The sequence below is a fragment of the Taudactylus pleione genome, unplaced genomic scaffold (assembly GCF_031769625.1).
Source record: "Taudactylus pleione unplaced genomic scaffold, aTauple2 ptg000636l, whole genome shotgun sequence".
NCBI classification, from domain to species: Eukaryota; Metazoa; Chordata; class Amphibia; order Anura; family Myobatrachidae; genus Taudactylus; species Taudactylus pleione.
This window is the reverse complement of record NW_028285038.1, coordinates 38557-56694: the sequence shown is the minus strand read 5'-3', so window position 1 is coordinate 56694 and position 18138 is coordinate 38557. Positions and strand designations below refer to the sequence as shown.

The following is an 18138-nucleotide window of genomic DNA, read 5'->3' as shown; positions in this document are numbered from 1 at the left end:
ACTAAATCCATACTTATTACTACATCTCCCGCTCACACGAAATCCGAATTTTCAAAATGGGGTTGCGGGACAACCTTTCACTATGTGGCACAGACAGGGACTCACTTCAGTTCGACAATTCATAGATTGTAATTCAAGAAAACCACTGACATTTGCAAAAGTGATAGAAAAATATCCAATACTTGTACCTTCATCACTGGCGTACCTACAAGCACAACACTATGTGGCCAATCTTTCTAGGAAACTCTCTCCAGATGATCATAGTAATCGACTAGATGATCTGTTAATGGGAGAAAACCCCCAATATAAGGCCATCTCTGTGCATTATTCATTCTTACACACCCCCATACAATACGATACCCAGAAAGCTGGTCTGGCGCAATGGAGGGAGTACTTCCCTTCTCTAACTAAAGAAACACTAATACATCCTTTGAATTATCCATCAAATTGGTGTCAGCAACATCATACACAGAACTTTTCATGAACATACTATATAGAACATACTTATCTCCCCATCGCAGACATGCCATGGGACTGTTGGAAACTTCTGCATCTCTTCGTTGTGGAGCGCAGAGGGCTGAGTTGATGCATTGTCTATGGGAATGCCCAATAATACGGAGATTTTGGACCCTGATAGGGAATTATATTACCAGACACTTAGTGAGTTATTTACCCCTAACACCTGAATGGGCAATATTCGGTATTATGACTATGGGCACTAGAATGACACAAGGGGTTAGAAAACTACTAATTATTCTATCGGCAGTAGCAAAAAAAATTATTTTACAAGTATGGCTACAACCCACGGCTCCTACACTAGCCTTATTCTTGGGAAAACTTTTTAACATTTTCCGAATGGAATGATTGGAAGCCTCGCTACAAAAAGAAAAATTCACAGAGAAGTTTTTTGAAACCTGGGAAAGTTACATAGACACATTGTCTCAGCCACTTAAAGACCAGGTGTGGAAATGTTTCAGACAAACACTTTGGTATGAGACACGTGTTAGTGAACAAGAGCCCCCGATTTCCCTTAATGCTACATAATTTGGATATGGGAGTTGGTGTTATAGACCCGGACTCGCACTATTTTGTTTTATTATATTTTATTTGATGTGTTTACCATTGTATAAAAAACGTTGGTAATTGACTGAGTCTGCATACTGGACAATGGTTATTCCTCTGTAAAACATTTTATCTACAAATGTATGTGCTTATGCTTGACTTTCTGTCATATGTTTATTATGCTTCAATAAAAAAATTTTGTTGAAAAAAAAAAATATATATCTGTAATGTATGGGTGCAGATTGCTAGATTGGGAAGTCCTCAAATTGGGCTTCAAATCTTCAAAATTGTTCAATTGTGGTTTTTTGATTGCTGACGTATGGGGGCCTTTAGACGTAGCTAGATGGCAATCATTGCAAGGTTTACTGTCCTTTATGATATGGACAACCTCTGCACTCACAAGTGAGCAGGATGTATCTAAAATATTGCTAGCTGCATTTCACGTTTGCCTTGTCTTCAGTCAGAACATAAGTTACCTTTAACATTGACATCAACCATCGCTACAGTGAGGGTTCCCTAGCTCTGTTCACAGTAGGTGCAGCTGGCTGTATTAGTGGTAAAAAAAAGACCCTTTTATTTAACCTAATGTAATATATGGCCTAGAATTGATATTACACAGCCATTTGACAGGCCAAACCAGTCAACAAAAGGCCACTTCTTAATAAAACATACTACTATAACATCCTTACCCATACTTGCCTACTTTTTCTATCTCCTCCTTGAGAGAACCCAGGGAGGAGAAACAGGTGGGTCACGATGGGGCCTGACGATTCATGTCACTAAGCCCCGCCCCCTCAGTGGCAAGTTGCAGTGATGGCGCAAATTTTAATAAGGGTCGGTGCTAAATGACGCAATACATGAAGATTCGCATCATTAAGCCCCGTTCCCTACACGGGGACCCGCGATCGCCACGGAAGTTCTCCCCATTCTGCCCATTTCACTAGGAAGTGGGCAGAATGCGGGAGAAGTGCCTACCCTTCTGGGGGTGCGGGGGGTTACCCGAAAAACCATGAAAACCGGGAGGGTAGGCATGTATGTCCTTACCAGTGGTTCCGTTCATATTGGGATCTATGTACTAAGGGCCCAAATCAGATTTGGGAATAGAGTAAGATGGAGCAAGTTTCTGTGTACCTGGACAAACCATGTTGCAATACAAGGGGTGCACATATATATATATATATATATATATATATATTGTTTTGCATGTGGGTACTGGCTGCTCTTGCATGTAGCCCACAAATGCTGGATAGCTTTATATTTACACTGCAATTTAGATTTCAGTTTGTACACACTCTTCCCAAATCTAGATTTCCCTGCACATTTTAAATCTGCCCAACCTGCAGTGCAAAGTGGAGAGACATAAAGTACCATCCTATCAGTTCCTGTCATATTACAGGCTGTGTTTGAAAAATGACAGTTAGGAGTTGATTGGTTAGTACTTTATCTCTGCTCAGTACAGTACATAGACCCCATTGTTCTTAGAGCTATGCTGCCTCTTTAAGTGTTGACTAGTAAAAACCTTGATTAACAAAAACCCCAGATAGTACTTTCTGTTGTAGCCTAACCGTATCAGTGAAATTATGCATATTTCTGTTGCCAGGCAACAGTGACAGTCTGAATCAGTTTTATTTAGTATGCATATGAAAAATAGATTTAAACTGGCAAATTTTAGATTAATATGGGCATTTAGGAATTGTATTCTAAATATTAAACATTTGAGTGATGCCTACACTGAAAAGGTAGAGAAAACGATTGCCCAAATCGCTGGTCTCTAGGGAAAGAATAATTATAAGACTGCCATCTTTATTACATGAGGAATGCGGCAACTTGCAGTCTTTTACATTGTTTTGCTTATACCTTTTGCTATAAAAATAAACTACTGTATTTTGAATCTTCCCTTTGCATTTGCATAATGTAAACATTATGTTAGCATTTAATAATGTAAAGATGAAGAGAAGGATATAAAGGGCCTGATTCAGAGCCGAACGCTCTGACCAGAGCGCTCGCTCTGAATCAGTGCCCTCCTCCCTGAAAATGGAGCGGCCTCCTGGCCGCTCGCATAGCTGAGGGTGACCACCCACAGCATATGCGAGCGGCCAAAAAGATGGTTGCGATGGTCAAGACCATCACGACCATCGGGCTTGCGACGATACCCTGCGGTAGGGTCTCGCTGCCGCAAGCCCAGGAGTGATTTTGGCTCTATCAGAGCCAAAATCACTCCTACTGACATCACTACTGATGTCAGTGGGGCCGGCTTGAGACGGTAGGCGTTCCCATGGGAACGCCTCCGTCTGGCAGTCACGCCCCCGGCACGCCCACCAAAGGGGGCGTGCTGTCAATCAACATCGACAGCACGCCTCCTTTGGTGCGAGACCCGGAGCGACGGAGAGCCTTTCGCTATCCGGGTCTCGCGCATGCGCACGACGGAGCTCCCTCCGTCGTGCGCATGCGCAGTGGGGCAACATCGACCCGCTTGCGAGCGGGTCTGAATGACCCCCAAAGTCCTTATCTACTGTTACAGTGTTCCTAGGCCTTGCTGTGACATCACTGTGTGAAGCACCAATCACACACAGAACATGTATAGTACCTAGCAGACTACAATCCAATCAGCCAGACACATCGGTTATTAATTAGTTTGACTATAGTATATTTATCTCAGCACTACACAAGCTTTTGTATATATTATTAGCGTACCTGCTAGGCTGTTTTACTGGTGCACTGCGCCCTGCCGATTTATAAAGGGCAGAAGGCACCCTGCCCTTATGGCGGCACCTTATCGGCGCCCAGTAAACAACAACCTACCGGGTGCCGTCCCCACCCGCGGGCCATAGTGTCCTGTGGGGGGATAAATTGTAGTGCAGCACTCACCGCTGGTAAATAGATTTACAGTGAGGTAAGAGCTTGGGGGCAGCCCAGCATGTCTGTAACAGCTGTGCACGCCCCCAAGAGTACTGAAAAGGGTGTGTCTTAAAGACACGCCCATTTACTCGTGGCCACACCGCCTGTGGCGTGCCTCGACTAAACACTATATTATTGTACAATCAATTAAGGTGAAGATGGAAGTAGTTACTCCACTTGATTTTAAGATGTAAATATGCTGCATTAAATGGCTCAATTTAGATGCTGAATCACTGCAGATAGACATATACATACTGTAACGTGTACATGTAACAATAACCACCATAATTTCTAACTACCTGGAATACATAGGACAGTCCCGTCTCCTGGAGGTTGTCACACTGTCCCAACTTCTGGGAAGAGTTAGTGGGTGCAATGTACAGTGATTTGTAGGGGAGAAGATGATTGGGGCTATATGCAACCTCTGGAAACTTGGCATATCCCCATTATAATGTGGCCACACGGCCATTACACTGAGACCATGGCACTTTTTTAAGGCATTATAGGGGAGATGTATCAAACCTTCTAAAGAGTGAAGAGGACAAGATGAAAAATTGCCCAAAGCAACCAATCACCTTCTACCTATCATTCTATAGAATGTACTTGATAAATGCTAGCTAGAAACTGATTGGTTGCTGTGGACCTACTCCACTTTTAGAAGATTTACATTTCCCCCTATGATTTTATAATGCTGGGTGGTATGACTGTCTAGTGTGCTTATCTCCCAGCAGAATTAAGCAGGACAGTGCTGCTTTGATGGGTCTGTCACACCCTCCCGAGGTGCACCCCACTACAATAATTGTTAGTCAATAGAAACTTAGTTGACCACTTCACCAGAGAAAAATTCCAGCGCATAGTTATGAAGAGATGCCCAAGGCATACTTGCCGAACCCTCCCGAAATGGCCGGGAGCTTCCCTAATATCGTATGGCACTCCTAGCCACCCGGAGAGGTGGACAAGTCTCCTGGCCAGCTGCCTACCTCGCACCCCACCCCCCACACCATCGCGATGACGCAATTGCGCGGTCACTTCCCCCGCTCCGCTGCTAATAAAGTATGCTGTCCCCACCACGCTCCCTTCACTATGCCAACCTGGTACCCCCAGCCAGAATGTCGGCAAGCATGGCCCAAGGTCTCCGGAGGGGGACACCATTCTACAACCTCCCTACCTTACAGGGCCAATCCACTGTGCAATGCACTGCATTGCCTGATCAAGGAGAAAGCAAACATCACATTATGCATATGTGATTTGCCCATATTAGCAGCTAAACTTTTGTGAATTCCATATATTGCCATGGAGTTCATGACCACATGACGATAGTGGAGTGGAAGCGTGCTGCTTTGGGATGTGGTGGGTGTTTATGACATCATCAAGTGTGCCTAGTCCCCAACATTACTTTGTATGCTTTTACAACAGTACAAAGCTGGTTCCATACTTCTCAACCACCCAATTTAGGCAGACAGTCCTGGTCTGAGGTCTCTCCATCACAATGAGCTAAGGCCCTGATTCAGAGCCGGACGCTCTGACAGAGCGCTCGCTCTGAATCAGGGCCGGTCTTTTTTTTTTTTTTAGAACAGCCTCCTGGCCCCTCGCATAGCTGTGGGTGACCACCCACAGCTATAGCGAGCGGCCAGGAAGATGGTCGCGATGGTCAAGACCATCGTGACCATCGGGCTTGCGACGAGACCCTTGTGGTAGGGTCTCGTTGCCGCAAGCCCCAGAGAGATTTCGGCTCTAACAGAGCCGAAATCTCTCCCACTGACATCACTCGTGATGTCAGTGTGGCCGGCCAAAAACAAAGGCGTTCACATGGGCCACTCCCCCGGCCCGCCCACCAAAGGTGGCGTGCTGTCACTCAACATCGACAGCACGGCCCCTTTGGTACGAGACCCGGAGCGACGGATTGCCCGTCGCTATCCTGGTCTCACGCATGTGAAAGACGGAGCCGGCTCCATCGTGCGCATGCGCTCTGGGCCACTATCGACCCGGTTGCGAGCACTCAGCACTTGCGACCGGGTCTGAATCAGGCCCTATATCCCTATAAATCAAGAAGGTTGGGCGTACTAGTACTAGTCACACACAGTGGTGGTTAATGAGTGCTGCATGCTCTCACAAGGGTGAAAAACCAGGAAGATGATTTGGGAGACAGTCCAGTGCTTCAGAACATCTGGGTTACGTGTCCATGTCACATCACCATACCTCGTTGCAGAATGGTCCCAAACATTGGAGGTATACAGATGTTAACATATGAACCTCTATATCGAACCTTCATATACAGAGAAGCATTCTGGCAATTGCTGGACTCCATTTAGTACAAAACAGTGTATGAAAGGCACAAACCAACGTTTTTTGTGTGATTTTGATGCATTTTTTCATGTGTCCAGCAGAACACAGTTGGAACCTACGTACATTGCAGCATCATCATGGCATTCTCAGAATGTTACCCAACACCATGGGGGTCATTGCTATGTGGCCCAGTCACCTTTTCTGAGGACGCACGGCAACATCTGATTTAGAATTCTGAATTGTTGTAAGGTATATGTGCATATAAAACACCCCCTACATACTACATTTACTAACAACAAAACACTACTCTCCTTCAAAGCAGATCAATGCGTACATCTAGGTGTTTGATGATCTGTCCTCACGTTTCTTAAGCTGCTGGTCTGAAATGTTCTGGAACTACTCCAAAAATCAGAAAACTATTCAAAGCTTTCCATATTAGCCTGCAATACATTCTTATATGCTCGCCAAAAGAAAAAAAAATGCCAGCGCTCACAAAAGATGCCACAACGGGATACTGCACTTACAATGCACAATATATCGGCATCTGCTGAGCGGATTTAAGTGGAGAATGACACGGCAGCAGCAGAAAGTAAATGTGCACTACGCTACTAAAATCTAATACACAAATCATCAACACTCCAGAAACAGACAGCGCGTAACACCGTCATACATCACGCCTGCCACTAAGCATTTATAAGAATATCAAACTTTGGTGGTTATTAACAGGATCAACGCTGGGTAATGAAGAAGAACAATAGAAGATAGCTCAGGTGCTCACACTATAGTGGATATTCACAACGCCTGAGCAGAGCTGATGCTCACAGTATGATTTGCTAGTGTATAGGCAGTTTTCTTTATTGTATGTTAGAGACACGCAATGATATATGCTAGCATGCCTTCGCACGTGCATGCAATTCACATAGGTGAACAATTATTTGCCACGGTGTATGCCCAAAAAGTCCTGAAAATCTCTACGAGGCATGCGTGACCAGACTATACGTACAGACATGCTGCTGTGAACGGGACCGATGGTATCAGAAATCGAGGTAAAACAATGGGCAGTGACTGGGAGGTGACCTGAAGGGAACGCAAAAAAAGAAAAAGTCTTGTGGGCATGTTATGGGAGGGTCAGTGAAATCGGCTGCGTTCCCAGATGCATAGCTGCTTCCACAGAGGCCATGTTCAGATGGGGAATCTGCACATGCCATAGGACAGTGGTGTGCTGATGGTGGCATGTCAAGAATCACCGGCGGCATGCACGGGGACAGAAAGTGGACGCCCTACACACTTAGGTGCACGCTAGTACACAAGGGGAAGGCAGAAACTAGCGTTTGCATATTATCGCCGCTGCCATTCTGCAAACTGACGCAGCAGCGGCCACCTCAGAATCAGGACCACAGTGTTTGGCTTTTAATATCAACAGCATTTGAAATCTTGGGGTTAACCCGCCAGGTGAGTTAGCCCCTGGCGTCATATAGGATTACGATTAAGGAAATACAGGAATAAGGCGTGGGAAGTGAGGGAGGCAAAAAGGAGTAATGGAGGGGATATGTACTGGCTGGGGAAGGGAGGTGCGGGGGGTGAGGGCCAGGAAGGACAAATACGGTCTCACATTCATCTGATGGGGGGGGAGGGATGGTTATAGGGCTCGGGGGGCATACAGTGGCACTACAAAGTTAGAGGTCTTTCTACCTTACTCCAGAAATGTGACCTTACAAGCGGTCTGTTCTACGGTACTTCATCTATGTCAGGAGAACCCAATAAATCGAATAACACATAAAAGGATACAGTTTTTCATTCATTTATTTAATGTGTCTACTTGCTATCCATCAGCTATAATCTACATCACTTATTTCTGCGATAAATACTAGTTTTGCCACAACTGGTCAAAAACATTTGCCGGGGCAGTGGAATGATAGCGCCAGCGGTTAAAGTCATCATATCGCTTTTCCAGCCAGTCATCCATGTCTGCTCACATGCATGGCAAGCCTATGCCGGTTCACACATGCGCAGTGCAACTGGACGTCTGTAAACTAACTTTTTGCATTTACCCCATAGTGCACCACCTCAGATTCACTGATATGTTGCAGAGTTTATCGCGATGTCCAACGGCTCTATTACCTTGGCTTACATTAATGAAAATGCGGTTTGATAAAACCGAAAACATATCAGTGAAGTCACGGTTCTTGAAAGGCAAATGTGCCATGACCTGTCAAATACGGGGTACTTTTGGCCAAAAATGGACTGAAAAGGCTTATAGGCTTACTAGGTATGGGGCCAAAAATCCAGTTTTTCAATGGAGAGTATTGGGAGGTATGTGAAAGTGGTGGGTGTGTGTAGAGATGGGTCTTCAAGAGCTTGTTTTTGAGACTTGGAGCCTAAGCCATGAGTCACACAAGAATGCTGGCCAAGGGTCAGCATGATGTGACAGTGAAAATATGTAAAGTTATTAAAGTTATGTGTGGACTGTATAGAGGGGATGTTATTGTGTAGGTTAGCTTATGGAGGTTATGTGAGTGGCAGGTCTGCTAGCACCATGTGTGAGAAAGTTTGGAGCGCACCCCCACCCCAAATCTAACGACAGGAAAAAAAAAAAAAAAACACACTGGCCGCGACAAGAAGAAAAAAAAAATTATATTGATTCAATTATAAAACATATATAATATTGTGCGATTGCGAGTGTTTTTAATAAATTGGGATAAGTTAGGATTTTAGCTCCACTGTGCAAGTTGCTCACACATATATAGAAAGAGACTGTCTCAGTATGTCTCTATGGGGCCAATTTATTACCAACTGAAAAAGTCCCCTATTAACTATCATTTATTTTCAGTGCATATCGCAGCAATACTGGTGAAGAGTAAATAGTAAAGTGCACAGAATGCTTAGACTGTCTGTGTCATCTTAAAACATTTATTGCACAAATGGAAAACAGCTTTCAATTATATGGAAAAAAAAAACAACAACCAGGTATAGAATATAGTGTAATATAAAAAACTACAGAACAATTATCACTGGTGAGCATGCAATTATAGGGACAAGCCAATTCCAATAGAAGGATAATCCACCGTGTCACGTCCCCTTTTGGTATCACACTTACAGGAAATAAAATTTTTCAAGCATGGGGTCTTTTCCCTTTCATTTTTCAAGGGTTAAAGACTCATATCCTAGTCTCCCCACAGTCGTAGTACCGAATTTATAGTCACACAAACGAAAAAGGGCATTTGATAGTGTAAGCAAATCGAGATGTAAAGAAAGCCTTGAACAAAAGTATATGACTAACGAACAGCTACCCAGGTAAAGTATGCTACATTTCTCTCTCAGGTTCAAGGTAGTTTACAGCTTCTCTGAACAAAAGTTACATCACCTTGATAAAAACATTAATGGTGGAAACACGTTGGTGGGAAGCTGTTTGAACATGTGCAATAAGTGATTGAAGAGGACACAGACCTTCAATCTAAGAATTCGAAGGACTTCATTTTTGGATTTTGGCCCAAATGAAGTAGCCTACAATATGGGGGCACCAGCACTATTTTGTGTAAGGTAGCCACAAGAATTAAAGCGACATTTAGTTTTAAGGTAAAACCTGATCCAGCTACAGTGAAGGGCGACCCTAGCTGGATCACCCCCCTGTGGCTGCATGAAAACAATCTTCATGCAGCCCGAGCACCAGGGGCTCAGACAGGGCAGCCGCAGATTCCCCCTTCTGTTCCCTGGTCACAGGCGGTTATCCTAACAGGATGACCCATCAGTCTAAGCTCATGCAGCCCTGTCTCCCCCCTCTCCCAGGCAGCAGTGATGGGTGATCCTCAGGAATGCCCACCCCCTGTAGCTGGCTTCACTTCTCGCAGTACTGTTGAATCATGCAAAAAGTGTAACTGAGAATTATACCATAAAAAGAAAGACAACTTTACGTTATATATGCAGTTACCACTGTAAAGTATATATATATTTATTGTGATAGAAGCACTGGAGAAGTTAGGGATGGCGTGTATTTGTTTCCCAGATTCCTGTAATATGTGTTTTAACCCCCAGGAAGAGTCTGTTTTACAAACAGGTCTGAGTGTCGGCTTTTCGTAAAAGCCGGAGAAGGGGTCCTGGGGGTGTGGATGTGAGAGAGAAGGGAAGGCTCCATCCACAGGGCCATTTCAGATGTTAGGCCTTTCAGCCTGTGAGCAGGCTAATTAGGAATTACACCTGGAAGTGGCTCAATATAGCTGTGTAAGAGTTTTGATGCAGTGTCTCATACCTGGAAGAGCAGGCCCGCAGGTTAGCTTGCTCTAAGACACTGTTTGCTACAATCCAGAAGGTACTGTGAACGTGAGCTTATTTAGTGTTCGGTTAATGAGGCAATTTACTGTCTAGTTAGAGCCCAGACGTGCTAGGATTTATTTTATGTTTTGTTTATTTGATTATTGGTGTTGCATAATAAAAACTGGCGCCGACCAGATTGCACGAAAACCCACGACTGGAGTGCTGTTTCCTGGCTGCTGTGTGTAAGGAGGTGACCATCTACCCCAGGAGAGGGACCCCTACCCCGATCATATCACAATGTATATATATTTTCTTTTATATTATTTATTTCAATATGTCCCAAAAATTTATTTATTTTTTTAAATTATAAAATACTATTTAAACCTTATTCTGAAAAGTTTTATGGACAAATCTGCATATTTGGAAGTGTGCTCTTGGCGCTATCTATAGGGTTGATATTAAGATATGTAAATAATACTTCCCTTGAAGAAATAGGTGCATCAGAATGTGGCACTCAGTTGTTGTTCATTAGCGAAAATTATAGCCTCAATCCGTGATTGGATCGCCATGATGATCCAATGAGTCCTAGTCAATAAAGCATCAACGTAAACACTGTCCTGAAGCAGAGTTTTCCATCTTGAAAAGCTGTGGCACTATATGGGACTATACTTGGGACTTATTCCAATGAGGTACACTGCCTGCTACATTTAAACATAAATTAAACAATGTTTATCCCATTAATTCACTAACATCACTGAAGAATAAAAAACGTTGTACATCTTGTCTCAATGTTCCAGCATTTGCCAGAAGGTGGAAAAGATCTGAAGCCCATCCATACCAATATAACAAAAATCTGATTAACATCTAACATCTGGTACAAGCAGAAACTTACTTGTTGCTTGAATGCTCAATTTGAGTTAATTATTTTCTTACATATTTTTCTGTACTTTAATAAATAGTTTTGTGGCAAATGCACTATTTGTGGGTCCCTTTTTATCCCCATATGCAGGGTCGAAGCATAGGTGCAGTAGGTGGAGTTCATGCTCTGGACTCCAGGACATATTTTTGCCATCGCTACTTGTTAATAAGCCACTTGGGATGGGAACTACAGTAGTAGTTCCCAATCAGAACACTTCCTTCTGATATGGTCATGTGACTGCTGCAGTCGCACTGGATGGAGGGCTGCTGGCTGATGGCAACTTCTGACAGCACTCCAAGAAAATCAGGTCAGTAAAAAATGTGGAGACTAATCTGGTGTGAAGTGGGGGGCATGTTGATATACCAAAGGGGGCAATGTTGGTGTGTAGGAGAGGGTGCAGCTGCATGTTGTTGTTGTACAGGAGGGGGGCATGTTGTTGTTGTTGTGCAGGAGGGGGCATGTTGTTTTAGTGCAGGAGCAGGGCCTGTTTTTGTGCAGGAGGGTGGCATGTGTGCTGTGGAGGAGGAGGGAATGTTTTCGTGTAGGAGGGGGCAAGTGTGGTGTGTAGGGGGGTAATGTTGTTGTGGTCAGAATCATGTTGGTGTGCATGAGGGGGCATGTCGGTGTGCCGGAAGCATGCTGAAAGGTTTTTGAGAATAGTTGATACCACTAACAAGCATTACTATCACCCAATCCAAAATGGAGGGGTTGTAGCATACACTTGCTCTGAGTATCATCGCTGTATACTACATTTCTGCCCATATGGTGTCATCCTGGACAACCACCCACTGCTTGTGGCTATGCTATTCTCTGATGAACAACATCTGAGTGCCACATTCTGATGCACCTATATCTTGGGTCCACATGGGGGACCTGTGAAGTGAGCACAGGCTTGCATATCTGGTTCTGACACCAGTCTACATAAATCTGCGTATGTGTTGATGAAATTATACTGAATCAGATTTAAACAGCTATTATTTACAGAATATGATCATTTTGGGGAAAATATTTGATACAAATATTAATTAAGTGGCTAAAACTAATTGCTGCTTTAAATCTAGCGCCTCTCGACAAAAATAACAGGACCTTTATGTATACACCTCGCTATCCATATTGCCTATTTATTTACTAGTAAGTCTAACACCAGGACACGTTTTCCTAATCAATTTGTTACATGACTTCCTGTGAGTGTTGGTGACACTCCAAGGTTATTCCTGCCCAGGCAGATTGGTACATTGTAAGGTATTATTTTTGCAATAAATAATAGGGTGAAAGCTTACACACTATGATTTTGTTTGCTAGATTTTTTTCGTCTTGATGCATGCGTGGTCATTGGGCAACGCAAATGCAAATATAGGCTGCTTGAGGAGGATCTAATGTATTTCTGCCCACAAATAATACTGAAGCCTATCGGCTAAAGTAGTTAAAGATAAGCTTTTGGGAGCTTGGCAAGTTGGGTTCGAAACTAGAGGGTAACCAGTTGGTGAATGTCCCAAATACTTGAATATTGCTGCAATACTAGATTAAGGTAAATTTGCAGTCAATCCAGAATTGGTCACAAAAATACTTTATAGAAATAGGCCCCTATAGATTTCATGAATGCTGTATAGTTTTCGGTACAATTTATGAAATAGAATCTTAATAGGAACATTGCATGTCGCATATTCACAGTGTAGACAACCATAAATTAAACAATGTTTATCCCATTAATTCACTAACATCACAGAAGAATAACAAACTTTGTACATCTTGTCTCAAAGTCATCATGGTTTTCTAGTGAATTCACAGACTGTATTATGTGCCTCAAGCTTCAGTGATATCACTAGATTTTAGGGAATTGCTGTTCTGAATATTGCCGTAAAACACAAAATGGCTGCCTCCAGTGTGAATATGTGACAGGAGCAATTTAAAACACTTTAGCAAGAGATCAAAGAGGCCAAACAGTAGCCAATGTCATCAACTGTCAGCTTTCAAATCAGTGGTGAAAATGCAATATCCAATGTCAGTCTTGTAGCAAATAAAGCAGATTATTCTTTCAAATTAGGGTTTCATTGGAAAGTCACCTAATGAAAAGGGACAAGAAGCTGGAGGGGAGAGGAGACGGGGTTGGCAGCCGAGTGGTGGCCAAATTCATTTCACAAGAGAAGCTTTTCATTTTTTTCCCACAGCTTCATTTTCAGATAAGGAAAATAGGCTCATTTTCCACAGGAGTAATAAAACTCCAACCCGCGATCCCGTAAGTGCTATTTTCATGAGCAAGAAGCATATCATAAAGAGTGAAAATTATAGACTCGGGAACGTATAAACTGCAATAAGGTAAAAGCCAATTCCACACCATTACTGATAGCTGCAAAACCTTATACATGTTAAAATGGGTTTAGAGGTCGACTGAATTTATAACAAGCCGCCCATTCCTGCCGTCTGTGTAATGGAAATTCATCGGTGGAAGTTGCACTCATTGGGGTGAAACATACAATGGGTTAGAAATATATATATGTATATTTATTTTACAAATTGGCCCTGTACCAGTGGCAGGCTCATTTGAATTTAGGTTCTCGGGCCTATGTCAATTAATCTGTTCAGTCCACATGACAGACACATTTTAAAAGTTTCTAGGGAGTGGATTTAATAACTTTGTGACATACCTCTTTGGATGCATCAGCTTTGGGGTTAATAATCTATTTAATTTTAGACACTCATTCAAAATTCATAATGTTTCCATTAAACCTGATGTACAGTCGTTTCCTGTCACTATTACAAAAGTAATAGAATTCACCCTGGGATCATGTACAATGTGTTATGCATAGATAAAAGCAGTATCAGAAATGCCTTTGAAACTGGGATATAATACTTTATCCTGTCCTGAATTACAGCGTACATCCAGGATTTTCATTCAAGACATTCATTTGAAGATTAGGATTAATAATTGTGTAAATAGTACATGGTACACACTCTAATATTGAGATAGAACTCCCCTAGGATTAGAATAATATTCCAGTGCAACTTTCAGGCGATTAAAGCCTTGTCACGGTAACGTTAGCTGGTATAGAGTTGTTTGAATAATTTATGGAGAATCATTCGAATGATTTACCCTTTTGTGATGTTTTTCTTTTTTTTTTTTCAACGGAAATTTGGCAAACATACGTTCTGCATACAAATCAGTCACGCAATTTTCTATACAGAATAGAAATGACATAATCGTGCATGACTAAACAGTACAGAATTTACGCACATCAAAACAGCAGGTAAGCCGAATAAATATTTTGCTAATGCGCATGCAACGCAGTTGCTAATATCAGCGGTGACATGCAAATGCACGATCGCAGTATAACATTGCGATCACAGCCTCACATAAGGACGCCCACTTTCCCTTGTCTCACATCCGTAATACTTAGCAATACAGTGAAATAATCGGTAACATCTGACCCATACACACACACAAGCACAAGCCCAGACCTTACTCAGATATTGCTAACTTCCTCACACGCTATGATACCTCAGGCTGTGTAGGGCATCGCAGTGGCTAATTTGTGAACGCCCCTGTAACAGCGTGCGAACGCACTGGCATGCCTGCGTTTCCCCGACCACCCCCCCGTCACCACCCACAAACGGCACATCCTGCCAATCACTCTGTGATGGGTCTGCGTAGACGCTGCGTTCGCAGTCCCCGTCGCAGAGGCCGGTTTGCGCACTCGCACTGTGATGCGTATGCATGCGCAGTGCAAAACAATCGGCAGATTGCGTGCGTACTCACAGTTGCGTACGGTAGTGAATCAGGCCCATAAACAAAACCAGTCATTAGAGAAAGTCCAAGCTCTAAATTTCAATCTTTTGTGAAGGCTTTTGAGAACAGACAGATCTTCACCTATGCAATTTGCTATTTGTGAGGAGTGAGAGATTACCGGAGAGTGATTTACCCTTGGAAACAACAGTATAACAGAGGTTTTACTCAAATTTCATTTCTGCTGTTGAGTGTCATACTTACAGCATAGGACACCCAATGAGAGAACTACTCAATAAGATCACCTGCAGTTAATAGAGGTAGAGAAAAGCAAGATTATACATCCTTTATCATATTGTATCACAATAAAAAAGAAGCATTTATTTTTTTTTAAATAATTATTTACTCTCTTGCCTCACCCTGAGGTAAGTGTACTCTTAGGACATAAAAAGTAATTAAATCCTATGGTGCAGATATATTCAATGCATTTCTCAAAAATTACATCTAATGACATCGAGACACTGCTGAAGAGCACATAGATACAAGGCAGTGTTAAAGTTCAACCTCTGACTGGTGTTGTTTAAATTAATCCATGCAATCTGATAAACTAGATGGATTCAATTGGAAACAATTTCAGGATTTGAGATTAGAAACACAGTATCATATAAGAAAATCTAATACGTGTCTAACTCAGTTCCTAGTTGTTATAAAATCCTAGTTTTTCTGAAGATGTAATGTTATCACTACTGAAAGTAGTAAAAAAGTATTACAGATACACATGGCAATATTTAGCAATTAATATCTGCAGTTGCTAACATATTAGGCTTAATGCACCCAAATAAACTCCTTCTCATTAAACACAACTGGTTTGTTAAGGAGTAGTCATCGATTAATAACGGCCGAAAGAAACCTTAAAAAAGGCACATATATACACTTCCTCTGTTATATCTGTTGCGCTATAATGATGAAAATATATAGCTATATCACCTGCCATTTACTAAGATCTATTAGAGGAACAGTATCCCTGTTAAGCGTATAAGTTATGCTGCCTCCAATGCCATATAGTAAACTAATGTTTTAGCGGGTACTATCTGTTTAAGAAAATAAATGAATAAATCCTGCTGTGGGATACAAACTATTTGAAGGGGAGCCTTGGATCACGCTTCCTTGGGCGTCCGCCCGTTCTGAAGTCAATCCCGCTGTGGGGTAAACATCAAGCGTGTCCTTCGGCATCCAACCGTACCTCCCTGGATCACGCTGCCTAGGGCGTCCGCCCGTTCTGAAGTCAGTCCCACTGTGGGATAAACATCCAGCGTGTCCTTCGGCATCCGACCTTTATCTCAAAACGCGCGTTTCGCCTCAGAAGCTTGTTCACGGGAGCAGTAAAATTTTGAATTGCATTACATTGGAAATTGCAATTACCTCCTTCCCTTGACTCCATTAAAGAAGCATTATAGTTTACCTATCAGAGCATATCTGAAGTATTATAGATAATAAAGCCACTCATTTGTTTTCTACCTGGTCACCTTGGTTGACCTTTCACAAAACTCCCCACACACGTCTTTGGGCTTGTAGCAATTAGGCCATTTGGATATTCTTTAGACTTACCATGTGTCCTTTTTATTCTTCGTTCCCATTTTGTTGTTCTACCATTTTAGATGTTTTTGTTATGTCATCATTGTGTTTATGCTTTTATACCCCACTTCTCATTTTTTGCCTTATCCACCCCCTTCCATTTTACAAAAACTTTTAAATAAAAAGATTATGCTAAAATAAAAAATTAACTAACTACTTAGGATGCATTCACCACAAAGTGTAGATAGTGCCCAATGAGTTGACCACCAGTAGGTAAGTAGCCTAGCAACGGAGAACCTTAATCATTTTTAAATTAAGTGGTATGCAGATGGTATTTGCTGGTGTTTACTGCGCCGCCTTCTTGGTACCGACAGCTTAACAGTGCTGGCAAAGGGTTACAGTATAAGCTCAAGATAGTGGACCTAATACAGAGATGCACACAAATCCTGTTGCGACTGTGATTCCGTACGCAGTGTTACTGTAAAAAAAATGCTAATGATTTAGCTGATGTCTTGTGCACAGAGACACCCTCCTCCGGTGTCTCACATCAGCCGCTTGCATACAAAAGATGAAACTTCAGGAACATTGGTTGCACATAGAACATCTGAGCTACCCTATGCTGTCTCAGAATGTTTACCGGGGGCCTCCGCAGCCAAGTACAAATTCACCGTGGACAGTCCCAGAAATCTGTCACAAAATGCCTGCATTTGTAGCGACCCCCCCCTGTAACTTCCCCCAAACGCTGACTATCTGTCACTTACAGTACTTTGCAAAGAAATCCTCTGTGCAACTGCTGTCTGGAACCCATGGGTGCGTGTACACAGAAACACCTCTGAACCAAGCCAAGTGTAACCTAAAAGACCAAAAACATTGCTGTTCGTTGTTTGAGGAATTGCAAGATTCCGGAATTCCCCAAAAGGTCTCTGGGGATGTGGAAGCGCCATTAAATAGGGGAGCAATGTAGAAATCTCTGGCAATATAACATTTTGATCACACATATGCACAGTGACCGTTATGTGAAAATAAAGTACTCCCTCCTGAGTTCTGTGGATTACCAATCAAACAACCAATCAAACAACCTTTTATTTCCAAATGCCCATTTGGAAATAAAAGGTTCCAAACCAAGAGAGTGAAGATTAAAAGTACAGATGTGTCCTCATACACCCAATCCTCGTATGGTGCTAGACTGTCTTTTTCCCAAATGTTTCCTTAATTTGCTAATAGTGTACTAAGTTGTTAATACAGTAGTGAACTTAACACAAGGGATCAGTGTTTTATTGTTGTTGCAAAGGAATTTGTATAAGTAGCAGGTTAAGCATGTCGATGTGTGGCACGAGTTATTCGTATAGGACCTCTGTGTTTTTGCTTGGATTGGGTGCTCTTTCACAAATTTTGAGTCTTATTTCGCTAACAGCGTAGGGCTTGA

The 18138-nt window shown here is 42.5% G+C and overlaps 1 protein-coding gene across 1 annotated transcript in view; it reads right to left on the bottom strand.

Moving 5' to 3' along the window:
* The window catches only part of LOC148479116 (ADP-ribose glycohydrolase MACROD2-like), an 878670-nt gene that overhangs the window by 831110 nt on the left and 29422 nt on the right, over positions 1-18138 (bottom strand). The window lies entirely within an intron of this gene.